This window comes from Lycium ferocissimum, unplaced genomic scaffold, assembly GCF_029784015.1.
Source record: "Lycium ferocissimum isolate CSIRO_LF1 unplaced genomic scaffold, AGI_CSIRO_Lferr_CH_V1 ctg3339, whole genome shotgun sequence".
NCBI classification, from domain to species: domain Eukaryota; kingdom Viridiplantae; phylum Streptophyta; class Magnoliopsida; order Solanales; family Solanaceae; genus Lycium; species Lycium ferocissimum.
Genome location: NW_026725383.1, coordinates 52,497 through 72,419, shown reverse-complemented (window position 1 = coordinate 72,419; position 19,923 = coordinate 52,497). Strand labels below are relative to the sequence as shown.

The window sequence follows — 19,923 nt, the reverse complement described above, 5'->3', positions numbered from 1 at the left end:
TTCCAAAGGGAATACCTATTGGGGTGTTTTTGGCCACCCTTTGGGTTTTTTCGAAAGGGCGAGTTTCCCGGGCCTCTTTTTCCCCTAGAAATTCCCTTTAAAAACGGAAAGAATTTAAATCCCCTTTTTATAAATTCTATTTTAAAATCAAAACTTGATAATAAGTGCTTGCCACGGCAAAAATACGATTAAACAAGATTCTTAACATCTTTTGCAAAATGTCTTTTGTCGATTTACAATCAACTCTTAGTAAAATTCTTTATTTATCAAATCATCTTGAACTTTGTAATACATAGTACTATAGATAAAATTTCTTTTGACAAGATTTATAATTCTTTTTGAGCAGGATTCGAGATCCTCGAAGTGAAACGAACTAATTGTTCTAAAGAATGCGAGAGAGTCTTTGTTTAAGGATTCCACCGTATCCTTCGTTGGAAGCATCGGTTTCAACTATCATGAAGGCATCTGGATTTGGGATACCTAGACATGGGAGGTTTTGGTACTAATAATCTTTTTGGTACCATAAAAACGATCTTTTACTGGCTAAAATAATAAGTAAAATAATGCGGAAATTAAAAGGAAAATACTTACAAAGTCGAAGACTTTTATTCAAACATTGCTGAAATTTAAAGAGTACATTGGGAATTTTACAATGGGGAGAGGTATAGATCATGTCCTAGAATCTAATCGGGAGATTTGATCTTCGATGCCTTGACCATGTTTACAAAGAAAAATGAGAGCCTTTATGTCCTACGTAAAATAATAATACATTCTATATAGATGGACATATTAAGTGGATTAACATGTTATCATTTAAAGATGCATTTTTTAACCCAAAAGGCATAACATTTATGAAAAGTTGGGGCGGCTTACTTTGTTAAAGACTTCATGTCAAACTTACTAGATATTAGCTTTGTAAGTTCTTTTTGAAAAGTCTGGACGGTACCTAATCCATTTGATAAAGTTTAAAGGCCACTTTAATTACTTAACGGGAGATCTTTTGTCCTGCGCATTTTATTAACATAAGAGGCGATTTACTCCGATGTCATCCGAATAATTTGGATAACAATTAAAATAAACCAAGACCGTTAGCAAGGTTACTTTGCAAAACTCCTAATAAAGAATCTTCAAAGTTTAATAACCTATCATCTCTTAGTAAGAGACATAAAGGCGTGTCTAAACCTAATCAGAAAAGAGGTTTGACGGCTTTGACTATATGAAGAAAATTATAATTTTTCTTATATCACCGGAATGTCATGGATTGAGAGTAACTTAATAGTTTTAGGAAAAATAGAGATGGGCAATTCACAAGTATTAATAGCAATTGTTTGTTTGCCCCAAAATTTCACCGGTCCGTACCAAACGGGCTGGGGACCTGTGCGGATGGCTTACACGGGCAGGGCGCGGCTTATTTTTTTATTTATTTAGTCCAAACATCGAGGACCCTCATTTGGAGACCCGTCGTGTGTATTAGCCTTTGAATTCTGCGAGTTCGGATGAGCCGGCTCTGTTTGCCCCAAAATTTCACCGGTCCGTACCAAACGGGCCGGGGACCTGTGCGGATGGCTTACACGGGCTGGGCGCGGCTTATTTTTCCATTTATTTAGTCCAAACATCGAGGACCCTCATTTGGAGACCCGTCGTGTGTATTAGCCTTTGAATTCTACGAGTTCGGATGAGCCGGATGAGCCGGTCGTTTGCCCCAAAATTTCACCGGTCCGTACCAAACGGGCCGGGGACCCGTGCGGATGGCTTACTTACACGAGGGCGCGGCTTATTTTTCCATTTATTTAGTCCAAACATCGAGGACCCTCATTTGGAGACCCGTCGTGTGTATTAGCCTTTGAATTCTGCGAGTTCGGATGAGCCGACCTAGTTTGCCCCAAAATTTCACCGGTCCGTACCAAACGGGCTGGGGACCGGTGCGGATGGCTTGCACGGGCTGGGCGCGGCTTATTTTTCCATTTATTTAGTCCAAACATCGAGGACCCTCATTTGGAGACCCGTCGTGTGTATTAGCCTTTGAATTCTGCGAGTTCGGATGAGCCGGCTCGGTTTGCCCCAAAATTTCACCGGTCCGTACCAAACGGGCCGGGGACCTGTGCGGATGGCTTAACGGGCACGGATGGCTTACACGGGCGCGGCTTATTTTTTTTTCCATTTATTTAGTCCAAACATCGAGGACCCTCATTTGGAGACCCGTCGTGTGTATTAGCCTTTGAATTCTGCGAGTTCGGATGAGCCGGCTCTGTTTGCCCCAAAATTTCACCGGTCCGTACCAAACGGGCGGGGACCCGTGCGGATGGCTTACACGGGTTGGGCGCGGCTTATTTTTTCCATTTATTTAGTCCAAACATCGAGGACCCTCATTTGGAGACCCGTCGTGTGTATTAGCCTTTGAATTCTGCGAGTTCGGATGAGCCGGCTCTGTTTGCCCCAAAATTTCACCGGTCCGTACCAAACGGGCCGGGGACCTTGCGGATGGCTTAAACGGGCCGGGGACGGTGCGGATGGCTTACGGGCAGCAGGGCGCGGCTTATTTTTCCACTTTTTTAGTCCAAACATCGAGGACCCTCATTTGGAGACCCGTCGTGTGTATTAGCATTAGGATTCTGCGAGTTCGGACGAGCTGGCTCTGTTTGCCCCAAAATTTTACCGGTCCGTACCAAACAGGATGGGGACCTCAGCGGATGGCTCACACGGGCAGGGCGCGGCTTATTTTTTCAATTTATTTAGTCCAAACATCGAGGACCCTCATTTGGAGACCCGTCGTGTGTATTAGCCTTTGAATTTTGCGAGTTCGGACGAGCCGGCTCTGTTTGCTCCAAAATTTTACTGGTCCGTTCCAAACGAGCTGGGGACGTGTGCGGATGGTATACACGGGTAGGGCGGGGCTTATGTTTCCATTTATTTAGTCCAAACATCGAGGACCCTCATTTGGAGACCCGTCGTGTGTATTAGCCTTTGAATTCTGCGAGTTCGGATGAGCCGGCTCTGTTTGCCCCAAAATTTCACCGGTCCGTACCAAACGGGCTGGGGACCGGTGCGGATGGCTTGCACGGGCTAGGCGCGGCTTATTTTTCCATTTATTTAGTCCAAACATCGAGGACCCTCATTTGGAGACCCGTCGTGTGTATTAGCCTTTGAATTCTGCGAGTTCGGACGAGCCGGCTCTGTTTGCTCCAAAATTTCACCGGTCCGTACCAAACGGGCTGGGGACCTATGCGGATGGCTTACACGGGCAGGGCGCGGCTTATTTTTTCACTTTTTTAGTCCAAACATCGAGGACCCTCATTTGGAGACCCGTCGTGTGTATTAGCCTTTGAATTCGGAGTTCGGCCGGCCCGTACCAAACGGGCTGGGGACCTGTGCGGATGGCTTACACGGGCAGGGCGCGGCTTATTTTTCATTTATTTAGTCCAAACATCGAGGACCCTCATTTGGAGACCCGTCGTGTGTATTAGCCTTTGAATTCTGCGAGTTCGGATGAGCCGGCTCTGTTTGCCCCAAAATTTCACCGGTCCGTACCAAACGGGCGGGGGACCTGTGCGGATGGCTTACACGGGTAGGGCGCGGCTTATTTTTCTTTTTATTTAGTCCAAACATCGAGGACCCTCATTTGGAGACCCGTCGTGTGTATTAGCCTTTGAATTCTGCGAGTTCGGATGAGCCGGCTCTGTTTGCCCCAAAATTTCACCGGTCCGTACCAAACGGGCTGGGGACCCGTGCGGATGGCTTACACGGGCAGGGCGCGGCTTATTTTTCCATTTATTTAGTCCAAACATCGAGGACCCTCATTTGGAGACCCGTCGTGTGTATTAGCCTTTGAATTCTGCGAGTTCGGATGAGCCGGCTTTGTTTGCCCCAAAATTTCACCGGTCCGTACCAAACGGGCTGGGGACCTGTGCGGATGGCTTACACGGGTTGGGCGCGGCTTATTTTTTTATTTATTTAGTCCAAACATCGAGGACCCTCATTTGGAGACCCGTCGTGTGTATTAGCCTTTGAATTCGGCGAGTTCGGATGAGCCGGCTCTGTTTTTTTTCATTTATTTAAAATTTCACCGGTCCGTACCAAACGGGCTGGGGACCTGCGCGGATGGCTTACACGGGGGGACCTGGGGCGCGGGCTTATTTATTTTTCCATTTATTTAGTCCAAACATCGAGGACCCTCATTTGGAGACCCGTCGTGTGTATTAGCCTTTGAATTCTGCGAGTTCGGATGAGCCGGCTCTGTTTGCCCCAAAATTTCACGGGTCCGTACCAAACGGGCTGGGGACCGGTGCGGATGGCTTGCACGGGCTAGGCGCGGCTTATTTTTCCATTTATTTAGTCCAAACATCGAGGACCCTCATTTGGAGACCCGTCGTGTGTATTAGCCTTTGAATTCGAGTTCGGATCTTTTTGCCCCAAAATTTCACCGGTCCGTACCAAACGGGACGGGGACCGTGCGGATGGCTTACACGGGCGTTGTTGCTTATTTTTCCATTTAAAAAACATCGAGGACCCTCATTTGGAGACCCGTCGTGTGTATTAGCCAAACGGGGGATGGACCTCGTTTGCCCCAAAATTTCACCGGTCCGTACCAAACGGAGAGGGGACCTGTGCGGATGGCTTACACGGGCGGGGCGCGGCTTATTTTTTTTTCATTTATTTAGTCCAAACATCGAGGACCCTCATTTGGAGACCCGTCGTGTGTATTAGCCTTTGAATTCTGCGAGTTCGGATGAGCCGTTTGCCCCAAAATTTCACCGGTCCGGACCAAACGGGCTGGGGACCTGTGCGGATGGCTTACACGGGTTTTATTCAAAATTTCAGACCGGTCGTGTGTATTAGCCAAACGGGCCGGGGCCCCAAAATTTCACCGGTGCGGATGGCTTACACGGGATGGCTTACACGGGCGGGCGCGGCTTATTTTTCCATTTATTTAGTCCAAACATCGAGGACCCTCATTTGGAGACCCGTCGTGTGTATTAGCCTTTGAATTCTACGAGTTCGGATGAGCCGGCTCTGTTTGCCCCAAAATTTCACCGGTCCGTACCAAACGGGCTGGGGACCTGTGCGGATGGCTTACACGGGCCGGCTTATTTTTCCATTTATTTAGTCCAAACATCGAGGACCCTCATTTGGAGACCCGTCGTGTGTATTAGCCTTTGAATTCGGCGAGTTCGGACGAGCCGGCTCTATTTGCTCCAAAATTTCACCGGTCCGTCCCAAACGGGCTGGGGACCTGTGCGGATGGCTTACACGGGCAGGGCGCGGCTTATTTTTCCATTTATTTAGTCCAAACATCGAGGACCCTCATTTGGAGACCCGTCGTGTGTATTAGCCTTTGAATTCGAGTTCGGATGAGCCGGCTCTTTTGCCCCAAAATTTCACCGGTCCGTACCAAACGGGCTGGGGACCTGTGCGGATGGCTTACACGGGCTGGGCGCGGCTTATTTTTCCATTTATTTAGTCCAAACATCGAGGACCTCATTTGGAGACCCGTCGTGTGTATTAGCCTTTGAATTCTGCGAGTTCGGATGAGCCGGCTCTTTTTGCCCCAAAATTTCACCGGTCCGTACCAAACGGGCTGGGGACCTGTGCGGATGGCTTACACGGGCAGGGCGCGGCTTATTTTTCCATTTATTTAGTCCAAACATCGAGGACCCTCATTTGGAGACCCGTCGTGTGTATTAGCCTTTGAATTCGGCGAGTTCGGATGAGCCGGCTCGCCTTGCCCCAAAATTTCACCGGTCCATACTAAACGGGAGACGGGTACCCGCGGATGGCTTACAAAATTTCACCGGGTTACCAAACGGGCGGGGACGGGATGGCTTACACGGGGTTTATTTTTCCATTTATTTAGTCCAAACATCGAGGACCCTCATTTGGAGACCCGTCGTGTGTATTAGCCTTTGAATTCAGCGAGTTCGGACGAGCCGGCTCTGTTTGCCCCAAAATTTCACCGGTCCGTACCAAACGGGCTGGGGACCTGTGCGGATGGCTTACACGGGTTGGGCACTGCTTATTTTTCTATTTATTTAGTCCAAACATCGAGGACCCTCATTTGGAGACCCGTCGTGTGTATTAGCCTTTGAATTCTGGGATGAGAGTTCGGACCAAACGGGCTGCCGCTTTGGGGGCCGGGCTTATTTTTTTTTCATTTATTTAGTCCAAAATTTCATTTGGAGACCCGTCGTGTATTAGCCTTTGTACCGGAAACGGCCCGTTTTGCCCCAAAATTTCACCGGTCCGTACCAAACGGGCTGGGGACCTGTGCGGATGGCTTACACGGGCTGGCGCGCGGCTTATTTTTCCATTTATTTAGTCCAAACATCGAGGACCCTCATTTGGAGACCCGTCGTGTGTATTAGCCTTTGAATTCTGCGAGTTCGGATGAGCCGGCTCTGTTTGCCCCAAAATTTCACCGGTCCGTACCAAACGGGCTGGGGACCTGTGCGGATGGCTTGCACGGGCTGGGCGCGGCTTTTTTTTCCATTTATTTAGTCCAAACATCGAGGACCCTCATTTGGAGACCCGTCGTGTGTATTAGCCTTTGAATTCTGCGAGTTCGGATGAGCCGGTTTTATTTGCCCCAAAATTTCACCGGTCTCACCGGTCCGTACCAAACGGGCCGGGGACCCGTGGATGGCTTGGCACGGGGGGCGCGGCTTATTTTTTTTTTCCATTTATTTAGTCCAAACATCGAGGACCCTCATTTGGAGACCCGTCGTGTGTATTAGCCTTTGAATTCAGCGAGTTCGGATGAGCCGGCTCCGTTTGCCCCAAAATTTCACCGGTCCGTACCAAACGGGCTGGGGACCTGTGCGGATGGCTTACACGGGCAGGGCGCTGCTTATTTTTTCATTTATTTAGTCCAAACATCGAGGACCCTCATTTGGAGACCCGTCGTGTGTATTAGCCTTTGAATTCTGCGAGTTCGGACGAGCCAGCTCTGTTTGCCCCAAAATTTCACCGGTCCGTACCAAACGGGCTGGGGACCTGTGCGGATGGCTTACACGGGTTGGGCGCGGCTTATTTTTTCCATTTATTTAGTCCAAACATCGAGGACCCTCATTTGGAGACCCGTCGTGTGTATTAGCCTTTGAATTCTGCGAGTTCGGATGAGCCGGCTTTGTTTGCCCCAAAATTTCACCGGTCCGTACCAAACGTTGGCTTAACGGGCGTCCAAACATCGGGACCCGTATTAGCCTTTGAATTCGCGGATGGCTTTCACGGGCGGGGACCTGCGGATGGCTTACACGGGCAGGGCGCGGCTTATTTTTCCATTATTTAGTCCAAACATCGAGGACCCTCATTTGGAGACCCGTCGTGTGTATTAGCCTTTTTTCGGATGAGCCGGCTCTGTTTGCCCCAAAATTTCACCGGTCCGTACCAAACGGGCTGGGGACCTGTGCGGATGGCTTACACGGGCAGGGCGCGGCTTATTTTTTTTCCATTTATTTAGTCCAAACATCGAGGACCCTCATTTGGAGACCCGTCGTGTGTATTAGCCTTTGAATTCTGCGAGTTCGGATGAGCCGGCTCTGTTTGCCCCAAAATTTCACCGGTCCGTTCATTTAGTCCAAACAAACGGGACCCGGGGTACCTTCTCGCGGTTCGGATGAGCGGATTTCACCGGTCCGGCTTACACGGATGGCTTACACGGGCGCGGCTTATTTTTTTTCCATTTATTTAGTCCAAACATCGAGGACCCTCATTTGGAGACCCGTCGTGTGTATTAGCCTTTGAATTCGCGAGTTCGGATGAGCCGGCTCGTTTGCCCCAAAATTTCACCGGTCCGTACCAAACGGGCCGGGGACCCGTGCGGATGGCTTACACGGGCAGGGCGCGGCTTATTCCATTTATTTAGTCCAAACATCGAGGACCCTCATTTGGAGACCCGTCGTGTGTATTAGCCTTTGAATTCTGCGAGTTCGGATGAGCCGACTCTGTTTGCCCCAAAATTTCACCGGTCCGTACCAAACGGGCTGGGGACCTGTGCGGATGGCTTACACGGGCAGGGCGCGGCTTATTTTTCCATTTATTTAGTCCAAACATCGAGGACCCTCATTTGGAGACCCGTCGTGTGTATTAGCCTTTGAATTCTGCGAGTTCGGATGAGCCGACTCTGTTTGTTTCAAAATTTCACCGGTCCGTTTATTTAGTCCAAACGGACCGGGGACCCGTGCGGATGGCTTAATTTCACGGGGCTTTACTCACGGGGCGGGCGCGGCTTATTTTTCCATTTATTTAGTCCAAACATCGAGGACCCTCATTTGGAGACCCGTCGTGTGTATTAGCCTTTGAATTCTGCGAGTTCGGATGAGCCGGCTCTGTTTGCCCCAAAATTTCACCGATCCGTACCAAACGGGCTGGGGACCTGTGCGGATGGCTTACACGGGCAGGGCGCGGCTTATTTTTTTCATTTATTTAGTCCAAACATCGAGGACCCTCATTTGGAGACCCGTCGTGTGTATTAGCCTTTGAATTCGGCGAGTTCGGATGAGCCGGCTCTGTTTGCCCCAAAATTTCACCGGTCCGTACCAAACGGGCTGGGGACCTGTGCGGATGGCTTACACGGGTTGGGCGCGGCTTTTTTTTCCATTTATTTAGTCCAAACATCGAGGACCCTCATTTGGAGACCCGTCGTGTGTATTAGCCTTTGAATTCTGCGAGTTCGGATGAGCGGCTCTGTTTGCCCCAAAATTTCACCGGTCCGTACCAAACGGGCTGGGGACCTGTGCGGATGGCTTGCACGGGCTTGGCGCGGCTTATTTTTCCATTTATTTAGTCCAAACATCGAGGACCCTCATTTGGAGACCCGTCGTGTGTATTAGCCTTTGAATTCTACTTATTTTTCCATTTATTTAGTCCAAACATCGAGGACCCTCATTTGGAGACCCGTCGTGTGTATTAGCCTTTGAATTCGCGCGAGTTCGGAACGAGCCGAGCCGGTCCGTACCAAACGGGCCGGGGACCTGTGCCCCAAAATTTCACGGGTCGCGGCTTATTTTTTCATTTATTTAGTCCAAACATCGAGGACCCTCATTTGGAGACCCGTCGTGTGTATTAGCGGATGGCGGATTACGTTTGCCCCAAAATTTTACCGGTCCCGGTCCGTACCAAACGGGCCCGTGCGGATGGCTTACACGGGCTTATTTTTTTTCCATTTATTTAGTCCAAACATCGAGGACCCTCATTTGGAGACCCGTCGTGTGTATTAGCCTTTGAATTCCGCGAGTTCGGATGAGCCGGCTCTGTTTGCCCCAAAATTTCACCGGTCCGTACCAAACGGGCTGGGGACCTGTGCGGATGGCTTACACGGGACGGGCGCGGCTTATTTTTCCATTTATTTAGTCCAAACATCGAGGACCCTCATTTGGAGACCCGTCGTGTGTATTAGCCTTTGAATTCAGCGAGTTCGGATGAGCCGGCTCGCTTTGCCCCAAAATTTCACCGATCCGTACTAAACGGGCTGGGGACCGTGCGGATGGCTTACCCGTGCGGATGGCTTACACGGCGGGCGCGCTTATTTTTTTTTTATTTATTTAGTCCAAACATCGAGGACCCTCATTTGGAGACCCGTCGTGTGTATTAGCCTTTGAATTCTGCGAGTTCGGATGAGCCGGCTTTGTTTGCCCCAAAATTTCACCGGTCCGTACCAAACGGGCGGGGGACCTGTGCGGATGGCTTACACGGGCAGGGCGCGGCTTATTTTTTTTCCATTTATTTAGTCCAAACATCGAGGACCCTCATTTGGAGACCCGTCGTGTGTATTAGCCTTTGAATTCTGCGAGTTCGGATGAGCCGGCTCCGTTTGCCCCAAAATTTCACCGGTCCGTACCAAACGGGGGGGGACCTGTGCGGATGGCTTACACGGGTTGGGCGCGGCTTATTTTTCCATATTTAGTCCAAACATCGAGGACCCTCATTTGGAGACCCGTCGTGTGTATTAGCCTTTGAATTTTGCGAGTTCGGATGAGCCGCGGCTTATTTTTACATTTATTTAGTCCAAAATTTGTTGGGCCCTCATTTGGAGACCCGTCGTGTGTTTGCCCCAAAATTTCTACGGTCCGTACCAAACGGGCTGGGGACCTGTGCGGATGGCTTACACGGGTTGGGCGCGGCTTATTTTTCCATTTATTTAGTCCAAACATCGAGGACCCTCATTTGGAGACCCGTCGTGTGTATTAGCCTTTGAATTCTGCGAGTTCGGATGAGCCGGCTCGTTTTGCCCCAAAATTTCACCGGTCCGTACCAAACGGGCTGGGGACCGGTGCGGATGGCTTACACGGGCTGGGCGCGGCTTATTTTTCCATTTATTTAGTCCAAACATCGAGGACCCTCATTTGGAGACCCGTCGTGTGTATTAGCCTTTGAATTCTGCGAGTTCGGATGAGCCGGCTCTGTTTGCCCCAAAATTTCACCGGTCCCTACCAAACGGGCCGGGGACCGGATGGCTTACACGGGGAGGGCGCGGCTTATTTTTTTTCATTTATTTAGTCCAAACATCGAGGACCCTCATTTGGAGACCCGTCGTGTGTATTAGCCTTTGAATTCGGCGAGTTCGGATGAGCCGGCTCTGTTTGCCCCAAAATTTCACCGGTCCGTACCAAACGGGCTGGGGACGGCGTACCAAATTTAGTCCAAACATCGCGGCCGGATGGCTTACGGGCGGGCGGGCTTTTGAATTTTTCCATTTTTTTTATTTAGTCCAAACATCGAGGACCCTCATTTGGAGACCCGTCGTGTGTATTAGCCTTTGAATTAGTCGCGAGAGGACCCTCGGATGAGCCGTCGTGTGTATTAGCCTTTGAATTTTCGTTTCGGATGAAATTTCAAAATTTCACCGGTCCGTACCAAACGGGCTGGGGACCTGTGCGGATGGCTTACACGGGCAGGGCGCGGCTTATTTTTCCATTTATTTAGTCCAAACATCGAGGACCCTCATTTGGAGACCCGTCGTGTGTATTAGCCTTTGAATTCTGCGAGTTCGGATGAGCCGGCTCTGTTTGCCCCAAAATTTCACCGGTCCGTACCAAACGGGCTGGGGACCTGTGCGGATGGCTTACACGGGCGGGGCGCGGCTTATTTTTTTTTCCATTTATTTAGTCCAAACATCGAGGACCCTCATTTGGAGACCCGTCGTGTGTATTAGTGTGTTTTGAATTCGCGAGTTCGGATGAGCGGCGAGCTCTGTTTTTGCCCCAAAATTTCACCGGTCCGTCCCAAACGGGCCGGGGACCTGTGCGGATGGCTTACACGGGCTGGGCGCGGCTTATTTTTCCATTTATTTAGTCCAAACATCGAGGACCCTCATTTGGAGACCCGTCGTGTGTATTAGCCTTTGAATTCTCGGATTCGGATGATTAGCCTTTGAATTCTCGCGAGTTCGGATGAGCCCGGTCCGTACCAAACGGGCTGGGGACGTGTGCGGATGGCTTACACGGGCCGGGCGCGGCTTATTTTTTTCCATTTATTTAGTCCAAACATCGAGGACCCTCATTTGGAGACCCGTCGTGTGTATTAGCCTTTGAAATGGGTTCGGATGGACCTATTTTTTGCGGATGGGTCCGTACCAAACGGGCTTGGGACCTGTGCGGATGTCTTACACGGGCTGGGCGCGGCTTATTTTTCCATTTATTTAGTCCAAACATCGAGGACCCTCATTTGGAGACCCGTCGTGTGTATTAGCCTTTGAATTCTGCGAGTTCGGATGAGCCGGCTCTTTTTGCCCCAAAATTTCACCGGTCCGTACCAAACGGGCTGGGGACCTGTGCGGATGGCTTACACGGGTTGGGCGCGGCTTATTTTTTTTTCATTTATTTAGTCCAAACATCGAGGACCCTCATTTGGAGACCCGTCGTGTGTATTAGCCTTTGAATTCTGCGAGAGTCGGATGAGCGAGCCGTTTTCGTTTGCCCCAAAATTTCACCGGTCCGTACCAAACGGGACCGGGGACCCGTGCGGATGGCTTACACGGGGGTCCCGTACGGGGGACGCGGCTTATTTTTTTTCCATTTATTTAGTCCAAACATCGAGGACCCTCATTTGGAGACCCGTCGTGTGTATTAGCCTTTGAATTCTGCGAGTTCGGATGAGCCGGCTCTGTTTGCCCCAAAATTTCACCGGTCCGTACCAAACGGGGGGGGACTGTGCGGATGGCTTACACGGGTTGGGCGCGGCTTATTTTTTTTCATTTATTTAGTCCAAACATCGAGGACCCTCATTTGGAGACCCGTCGTGTGTATTAGCCTTTGAATTCTGCGAGTTCGGATGAGCCGCTCAGTTTGCCCCAAAATTTCACCGGTCCGTACCAAACGGGCTGAGGACCTGTGCGGATGGCTTACACGGGTAGGGCGCGGCGGCTTATTTTTCCATTTATTTAGTCCAAACATCGAGGACCCTCATTTGGAGACCCGTCGTGTGTATTAGCCTTTGAATTCGGCGAGTTCGGATGAGCCGGCTCTGTTTGCCCCAAAATTTCACCGGTCCGTACCAAACGGGCTGGGGACCTGTGCGGATGGCTTACACGGGCTGGGCGCGGCATATTTTTCCATTATTTAGTCCAAACATCGAGGACCCTCATTTGGAGACCCGTCGTGTGTATTAGCCTTTGAATTTCACCGGCGAAACGTTCGGATGAGCTTACACGGGTCGTTTTTTTTTTCCCCAAAATTTCACCGGTCCGTACCAAACGGGCTGGGGACCTGTGCGGAAGGCTTACACCAAACGGGCCGGGGGACCTCGTGCGCGATGGCTTACACGGGTTTTATTTTTTTTCCATTTATTTAGTCCAAACATCGAGGACCCTCATTTGGAGACCCGTCGTGTGTATTAGCCTTTGAATTCTCGCGAGTTCGGAGCCGCTCTGTTTGCCCCAAAATTTCACCGGTCCGTACCAAACGGGCCGGGGACCAGTGCGGATGGCTTACACGGGCAGGGCGCGGCTTATTTTTTTTCCATTTATTTAGTCCAAACATCGAGGACCCTCATTTGGAGACCCGTCGTGTGTATTAGCCTTTGAATTCTGCGAGTTCGGATGAGCCGGCTCTGTTTGCCCCAAAATTTCACCGGTCCGTACCAAACGGGCTGGGGACCTGTGCGGATGGCTTACACGGGCAGGGCGCGGCTTATTTTTTCCATTTATTTAGTCCAACATCGAGGACCCTCATTTGGAGACCCGTCGTGTGTATTAGCCTTTGAATTCTGCGAGTTCGGAAGAGCCGGCTCTGTTTGCCCCAAAATTTCACCGGTCCGTACCAAACGGGCTGGGGACCTGTGCGGATGGCTTACACGGGCAGGGCGCGGCTTATTTTTCCATTTATTTAGTCCAAACATCGAGGACCCTCATTTGGAGACCCGTCGTGTGTATTAGCCTTTGAATTCTGCGAGTTCGGATGAGCCGGCTCGTTTGCCCCAAAATTTCACCGGTCCGTACCAAACGGGCTGGGGATCTGTGCGGATGGCTTACACGGGTTGGGCGCGGCTTATTTTTTTCATTTATTTAGTCCAAACATCGAGGACCCTCATTTGGAGACCCGTCGTGTGTATTAGCCTTTGAATTCTGCGAGTTCGGATGAGAGCGGCTCTGTTTGCCTCAAAATTTCACCGGTCCGTACCAAACGGGCTGGGGACCTGTGCGGATGGCTTACACGGGGGCGCGGCTTATTTTTCCATTTATTTAGTCCAAACATCGAGGACCCTCATTTGGAGACCCGTCGTGTGTATTAGCCCAAAATTTTACCGGTCCGTACCAGCTGGATAAAGGCAGATATAGGGCGGCAATATCATGCTTTGGGGGAATTTCTTTATTTGTACTGACCCAACTGTATACCACTTATCGCCGAGCTTAAAGAATAAAGCATTTATTTTGTATACTCTTCCTGTACTAAAGGAAGAACTTGTGACGGAATGTAATGTTTAAATAAACTCAATTGAATGTGAAAGCGGCATGAATAATATTAATGTTGGATCATCGATCCGGTGTGTCGTTGCACAACTAATATTGTGGAACTACTTTGGGAATCTGCTAAAGCAAACGTGTCTCCTATTGGGCCTAACTCAGACTCTTCAACCCAATCAGAAAGGCCAAGTAATAGGGGAGATTGCGTGTCATGACGTCTACCAACAATAATTAGTTCATATTCAACCTCCATGGATCGCATCACAGCAGCTGTCCCTGTTCCATCCCTTATCATCTTCTCCATATACTTGACCCAATAATTTCCTGCCATACCGCTCCTTGCATCATTTACCATTTCATTGTCCATCGTCTTCTGTATCGTGTCATAATCACTGCTCGCTGCTTCTTACAATAGTAACCGGACTATTGTGAGGCTGATATTTCGTTTTCCAGCCATGCGCTCTCCCAGAGCGAGTGCTTCCCTATCATCTGGTCCTCCCAAGAAAAGGACAGCAACACGGTACAATGACCAGGCATCTAGTATGGGCCTTGATGTGTTGACAAGTGACCGGTCTACAATTATTGCAACCGAACAAGGTTCTGTCCGCAGGATTTTGTCATTCATGGTCTTAATGCCCACCTTGGATCCCGTGATCTTCTGATTGCAGCTGGAATTAGAACTAAACCTCTTGTGGAAAGGAATCATTATGAGAGATGTCCTCCTTTCAAGCGCCATTGTGCACACTTCATCATGCATCATTACATAAGGAGATATAGCTGTAAAGGGATGCATGCTTACTGTCTCACGGAAGTTCTGCTCGAACACTTTAGCATTGATGATTCTTTTCGAAGCTGAGGCCTCGTTTGCATGGTTCATCATTGGGAGTTTGTGGTTTATGAGAAGCGGATGCGCACGATCGACCAGCTCTATTAAATGTAGCATGGCGATATCTATATGGCTTTGGTTCGTGGGGTGAAGTGTTTCCAACAAGTTTATTGTGACAGGAGCGTTTTCTTGATCATGTATACATGCAAGCACCCGAAGTTCAGAGTGGAGCTTCATATGCTGGATATTTCTATTCTTGTGTGCTGCATATCTTTTATGTGGATCACACAGACTTCAGTATTGATGTGACAACTGCAGTTACAATTAACAGGGATATGCAGCAGACAACAAAAGCTTCATCTGCTATTGCCTGTGTTCCATACATGAAAACATACGTATCAATTCATGAGCAAGCTAGCGAGTTAAGAAATACTCCTTTTAAGACTAACCTTAATTAATTCTTATTAGGAAAAAGAACGAACCATAAATATATACTCCTTACCTCATTTTGCTTCAACATTTTAAACATGCCTAGCTCTAGAACACCTTGGACGTTGGCTACGAGCCCAATTGACATTGCATCTCGGAGGGAAACTTGGTTGTTGATTGAAGAGATGAGTGCTCCAAGGAATTTTCCCAAACAAGCAACGAGAATAACTGATTGTAGAACCAAATAATTCTTGAGTTTGACAGAAAATATGTCAATAACCAAACCGGTTTTGACGAAGTAGATGGGCATAAAGAGCCATGAAACGATGAATTGAAGCTTCTCCACCAGGGCAGAGCCTAGTGGTGGTCCGGCAGGCATGGCTAGACCGTAAAGTAATGGCCCGTAGAAGATGTGTAGGCCTAAAGCCTTGCTGCAAAATCCAGATAGCAAGACCCCGATAAATACCATACAAATGAAACTTTGCTTTAATGGCTCTCCTGGAGGATTTCTTCGCATGCTCCATATGATTAGGGGTCTCACACCGAAAAATATAACCATGGTAAAGCCAATACCAGATGTGATGTTTTGCAGAATGATGAATTTTTCCACGGAGGGTTGACTTGACAGGCTGGTGATAGTTATGATTAAAAACCCGAACATATTGCTAACAAGGGAACAAGAAAGTGCCATCCTTCCGAAATCAGAATTGACCATCCTAAGCTCAGTGAGATAGTGGGCGATGACTGGGAAGCCGAGTACCGAAGACATGGTTGCTACTACCGGGAGTGAGTTAGACACTAATGGCTCAACATTTATTTTAAAGCTGAGCAGAATAAAAGAGGCGGTGATGCTTAGCACAAGAGCAGCCGCCACAGTTGATACGCCAATGATGAACTCCTTCTTCTCAACTCTCTTCAGGATCCAAATATCTATCTGCACTCCAATCAAGAAAAAGTAGAACATATACCCAAATAGAGCAACCGCATCAATCACTACCAGACTTCTGTAAGGATAGAAAAGCGCTACAAACCCATCAATTCGTCCCAGAAACGAAGGACCTAGTATTAGGCCACCCTGCATGCATCTTTCATCTTTTTATTACTCTAATTAGGTTATATATATATATGCGCAGACAGAATGTTCATTTTAAAACATCTGAATATGCATCATCCATAGAAAGAATAACTTTTAAAAAAAATTAATTGAATTTTATCTGAAATCAAATACTCCATTTCTTTCAAATAACAAAAACATACTATTTTAGACAAACAACAAAAATATTTAGTGGACAAACTTTGGATTTTCTTATAGTAAAAATTATAAAGATATAAAAAAAAAATTCTAGCATGTATGAATGCATTATGTGAATATTTTATTGCAGGAAGTAAAGAAAAAAAATTCAGTTTTATGTGGTCATACACAGTAAGACAAATGGTATATTCAGTACGTCGATAGAAGTTTTGTGTGTGTATATATATATACACACACAAAGAAAAATAGACATTATCAAACTTCAAACCTAAAATCAACTTTTTTTTGAAAATGATATCTATATGCATTCCTGTCTAATTTACAAGATGGGTGCGATCATAATTAGAAAAAAAATAAGGAATGAATGACTTACAAAAATTTGGATGACATTGGTAGGCTGGCCGAGGGGTTTGAGGAGGGTAGAAGCCAAGAGAAGGAAAAGGGTGGCCAAAGAGAGTTGCGCAAGTAAGAGAGGAACTGAGTAATCTAAAGGGTTATCGCGGTGGGAGAAGATGGACCCTTTGGATTGAATCTTGCCGATTGACATACAAATTGATGAATCATTTTCTCCATGCCTAAATATTTCAGCATAGGTCGCTATGTCATCGGGCTCCAAAAAAAAAAAAATTTCACGTTTAAAAATCCATTTCAAGAAAATCCCCAGCTTCGTCTCATATATATATATATATATTTCTTCATTTCCTCCCCTTCTGCCCCACCAGCCTAGGAGAGGAACAAGAAATGTTGATGACCAAGATTACCAAGTTTTTCACACTTCAAACCAATGGTCAAAATGGAATCACCCTCCTACATCTTCCTGTTTTTCCGCCAAGGAGCCTATATAGAAATAAGCGTATACAAAAAGTCATACTACTACTTAAATGACTTGTTAATTACATTTTAATAATACACTGTGTGACACCGCATCCTATGATCTTAATTATATATGTTATTCAATTCTCATCATAGTTTACAATTGTATTAAATATTACGAGATATTAAGATTTGCTCGAGTTTCTAAAATTTCGCCAAAAGACTAGCTTTTCACAATATTCAACCATTAATTATGTAATTTTCTGTGTATATATAAGAAATGTCTCAAGTAATATTTTAAGGCATAAATAATAAAAGAATTTATTTTAAAAATGTAAAATTCTATTAGATTAAAATTTTATTGGCTCGAGGGGTTTGAGGAGGGTAATAAAAATTTAAAAGGGTGGCCAAAGAGAGTTGCGCAAAAGAGAGGATCGGTGTCTCTTTGGTTCTTGGAGGATTGTGAAGGCTCTTGATTTTTATCTCTTGGAAATGAACATGGTTAATGTTTAGTAAAAATGATTTAAATTACATGTACTGACAGTGCAACGCCATTTTCTTTGGTGATGTCAGATCTTTTATGGCTGCACTTCCAAGTCTCTCGATCATGATAGAGGCAATGGCAGCTGGCTTAGTTGTTTAATCTAATAGAATTCTCTATTTATAGAATAATTTTTTTTTTTATTATTTGTGCCTTACTATATTACTTACGACATTTCGTATAAGTATATACTTATATGTTTATTATTTATATGTATTAATGATGAATAATATTCTAAATTTAGTACTATATGCACTAATTAATTCGCTTACTTAATAGTTTTTAAATGTTGTGTTTTCAATCTAAATTTTTTATATATTTATATGTTCATTATTTTTATGTATTAATGATGAATAATATCCTAAAATTTAGTACTATATACACTACTTATGATGAATTGAATCCCTAAACATAATTAAATATTGATTTTAATTTTTTTAAACATTTTATTAGATTATTTATAGATGTCACTCATTAAATGTTTAATAAAAATTTATTTCCGCTAAAATGACCATGGAAAATTTTATATCAGGTGTCTCTTTGGTTCTTGGAGGAAAAAATGAAAGTTGATTTTTATCTCTTGGAATTATGACCATCCAAGCTTCTATCTCAAAGTTGAATGACTTTTGGAAAACAAAACAAAGTTGAGTGACTATGGTGGCCAATTATCCAAATTTAAGTGACCATCCAAGCTTCTAACTCGGTGAATGATGACCTGATGATTTCGTAATGAAGTTGTTGACACCTAATTTTTACCCTTCATGAATTTTTTTTAACTAGTCGAACTTCCTGAATTACAAATGGAGTGACATATGCACTTATTTAAACTAAAAAGATTTTACAAAAAAAATTTCGTAATATTTTGCCATTCCATTTGGCAAAATATCATCCAGTTTATTATTGTATATCATTTTCAAATTCTTAGACATTTATTGTGATTTTTAAACACATTTATCAGAATTTAAAGCTAAAATTGTGAGAACAGTTATTTAATTAATTGTTTAAACTGAACAGTAATAAATTGATAAATATTTCACTCCATTAAGTCAAGAGGTTTAATTAATTAAGTTAATTTCAGTTACCTTCAAATTTGTTCACAATTGGAATATCTAATTGATTTTCTATACTAAGTGATTTTTTTTTTTTTAACTAGTACAATTAAAACGTTTTGGCTAGAATTTAAATGCAAAAATAACCACATTTAGCAAACCAAGCCTCTCATTGCATAGAAAACATTTCTATGCAATGAGGTAAAATATTAATTGGCTATACATAGGTTCCATTAAATTAACCTATTTCCATTATTACCTATTTATTGAACATAACTAAACTTTTCAATAATTATATTTAGTAGCTAAAATATATCATATTTACTTCACATAGCTACCATGTTTTTACCACTCATCCGATAACTTCCCACTCCCCTAAATTTAAAAAAAAAAAACGTGTCTCTCTCCTTCATCCTAAATAGACGCCATTATTCACCATATCCATTACTTTCATCCAATTTCAAATCGCTTTTCAATTATTCAACTTCCTTTTTTATCTCTAATTAACTACTCATTGATTTCTCTCACGTTTCAAATCTAATTCCCAAAATAAAGTAAGATTCTATACGTATTTTTATTTTTTACCTTGTATTTAACCTATATTTTGGGTGTTTTTTTTTTCGTTTGAATCGGGAATGCAAGTCTAAGTAAGTAACTATCGTTGTTTGTTCTTGGTTGTTTTTTCTTAGATTCAATTGGAATGACTAAAAAAGTCAGCTACTCCGATGAGAAATACAGTATAGAACCCGAATGTGCGATTCCTAATTTTTCTTTGGGAATTTCTCAACATGAAACTTCCATTGCAGTTCTTATGCCGAGAATCGTTCAAAAAGAATTAACGATCCTAGGCGTTATAAGGAATATGTTGATTCGAAGAGTAAACAACAAGAAAATTGAAAAATGTTTCTCAAATGGAGAAACAAAAGAAGAGAAAGGTCAAGTGACAATGTTGTTAATGTTAAGGGCAAGAAAATTGCTAAAGCCAAACGTAATGTGGATGAGGATGATGATGAAGAGGTATATTTTTGTTGTATTTTCAGTATATTTAGTTCTTTTTTTTTTTTTGTTCGCTTATTACGTATCTATGAATTAAACATATTTATATTTTGTGTGCATTTT

At 45.3% G+C, this 19,923-nt stretch overlaps 1 pseudogene; it reads right to left on the bottom strand.

Annotated features, from left to right (window-relative positions):
• Positions 1-13,797: 13,797 nt before the first annotated feature.
• On the bottom strand, positions 13,798-17,010 carry LOC132044049 (cation/H(+) antiporter 15-like; annotated as a pseudogene).
• Between the last annotated feature and the right edge of the window lie 2,913 nt (positions 17,011-19,923).